We start from the raw sequence: 2575 nt of genomic DNA on the forward strand, positions 1-2575 counted from the left end.
GTAATGTGTGTAGTTAATTTCCAACAGGTAAATGCTGAAATTCTGGAACACATGGAAAGAATTCATATGTGAGGAACCTCAGATGGTGAATTTGGGAAAGTGGACTCCACAGGGGTAAAGCCTCGAAAGTATGGCTATTGGTATCTGTTAGTAATAGTGGACATTTTTTCAGGCTGAGCTGAGGCATGTAATAATACCTTGATTTGGCTTACCCTTAGCTGTGGGGCCCAAAGATTGCCCTGATTCATGGCCCAACTTCTCAATTATTAACTAATGCCCTAGGAATAAATTGGAAGTTACAGTCCATTTATAAGCCTCAGAGTTCAAGCACTAGAAAGAATGAACATGACCTTAAAGGAAACTTTAACTAAATTAAATACAGAGACTGGCCATGGCTAGGTAAGCCTCCTCCACTTCACTCTCCTTTGAGCAAGATGTAGGCCTTATGTTAAAAGTTTCAATCCCTTGAAATACTTTAGTGTAGAACACCCCCTTGGGTTCCTAAAATTAGGAAGGCTTTATTAACAGAAATGTCTAACTACAATCTGCAGGCTGTACAACATATTCTTTTATGTACCTATCCTTTGGTAACCAAGGCCCAATGGCCGGATAAGAAAAAATCCACCTGAAGGGGTGGGACCAAGAAGGTGATGGAACAGCAGGGAAACACCGCAGCTCTCTCCACCAAATACAGAGTTTGGATTTCAATGCTCTGTTTCTCCAAGTGACCCACAATAAAAGGCAATTACTCAGAGAGATAAAGGAAGTGCAAAAAGAAAAGGGAAAAACCTACAGAGACAGTAAGTGGGAAGACCCTCCCCCCACTCTTTGTTGGTGATGGGGTTCCACGTTGCGCAGCTTAGGTGAAGGGGTTTTGGGCCAAGCTGCTTAAGTGCCCAGGGTCTGGACCCTCTGAAGCCCACACACCCACAAGCATCCCAAGTCTCCAAGGAGACTCCCAAGACCTGGGCCAACCCAGAATATACAAACAGAAATCTCAGAAGGCAGAGCTGGAACAAAGACTCCCCTCACCCTCCCAGGAACAGCACCTTTGCCTGGCTGATATAAGTAGCCCAGCCCAGTCAGCAGCAGTAGCAGCTGTCAACAGTGGCAAATGACCCTAGTCTCTCAGGGTGGCACCTCTGTCCTGCTGGTGTAAATAGCCTAGCCTAACCTGGAACAGCAGCAGCAGCTGGCAGTGGTGGCAAACCATCCAGAATTGGGGCACAATGCCTCTTGGCACTTGCCCAGACCATCCTGGGGCAGCAGCGGTGGCTGAGGTGCGGACAGCTGCAGTGAACACGTCCAGACCCGTGGTGGTTTGTACCTCTCCATACTGGCCTGCATAAGTGGCCCAGCCTAACTTGAGACAGCAGCAGTGGTTAACATCTGACTTGTGGTGGGGTGCCTGGCTTGCATAAGGGGTCCAGCTGATCCTGGAGCAGTGGCAGCAGGTGGGGCAGTGGCAGTAGCTGTGGCAGCAGCAGTGGCATCAACAGCGAAAGCAAACAACTATGGACCCGTAGTGGTTGTGTCGCCTCTCCACACTGGTTTGCATAAGCAGCCAATGGTGGCAAAGGTGGTGAACAACCCTAGACTTGAGGCAGGGTGTCATGCTGAGCAACCCCAGAAAGACTCCCTGGGCTGGCTTTGAACCTGAATACACAGATCTGAGCCTCCTGAGTAGCTAGGATTAAAGGTATCATACCAGTAGAGTCTTCCTCTTGCAACCCCCATAACGTTTTCTAAAATAGAAAATTTCTTAGTTCATGCATGGAATTTAAGCAAATACAAGAGGATCAACAATACTCTGGATTCTATCTGAGCATAGTGGAATCTAACTAGTTCTCAGTAACAATGCATGAAGTAGAAAAAAAAACATGGAAATTAAACATCACTCTGTTGAACAATACATGGATCACAGAAGAAATTAAAGAAGAAATTAAAAAGTTCCTGCAATTCAGTGAAAATGAACATACATCACAAAGAAACCAATGGGATACAGCAAAAGCAGTCCTGAGAGGCAGATTCATTGCTCTCAGTGCACACATCAAGAAAACATGGAACAAGTAAATGATCTTTTGATGCAACTAAAACTGCTAGAGAAAAAAGAAAAAATTGAAACAAAAGTTGCTAGATAGTGAACCGAAATAAGAGCTGAAATTAAAGAGACAGAGACTATGAAAATTATAAATAAAATTAATTTTTAAAAGCTGTTTTAAAAAGTCACTAAAACTGAGGGACCACTGGCAAGAGTAACTAACAAAATAAGAGAGGAGACCCAAATCAATAATATCAGAGATACCACAGGAAAAATTACAACAAACATCCAAGACATCAAAACAATCATAAAGAAATAATTCCAGACTCTACTCACAAAGGAAGGAAAACCTAGCAGAGAGGAATGAATTTTTACAGAAATACAAACTGCTATCCCCCCTTTCCTTTTCAGCCATTCTTCTCTACCATGTATGGTGGGGGGAGCAGTTCGGTAAATAAACTTCTTTTCATGCCTGAATAGTGTGTAGTGTTCTCTTCATGGGCTACTTAATAAAACCTATCTATTTAATATACC

This window comes from Dipodomys spectabilis, unplaced genomic scaffold (assembly GCF_019054845.1).
Source record: "Dipodomys spectabilis isolate Male_0828 unplaced genomic scaffold, ASM1905484v1 ptg000362l, whole genome shotgun sequence".
In the NCBI taxonomy this organism is placed as follows: domain Eukaryota; kingdom Metazoa; phylum Chordata; class Mammalia; order Rodentia; family Heteromyidae; genus Dipodomys; species Dipodomys spectabilis.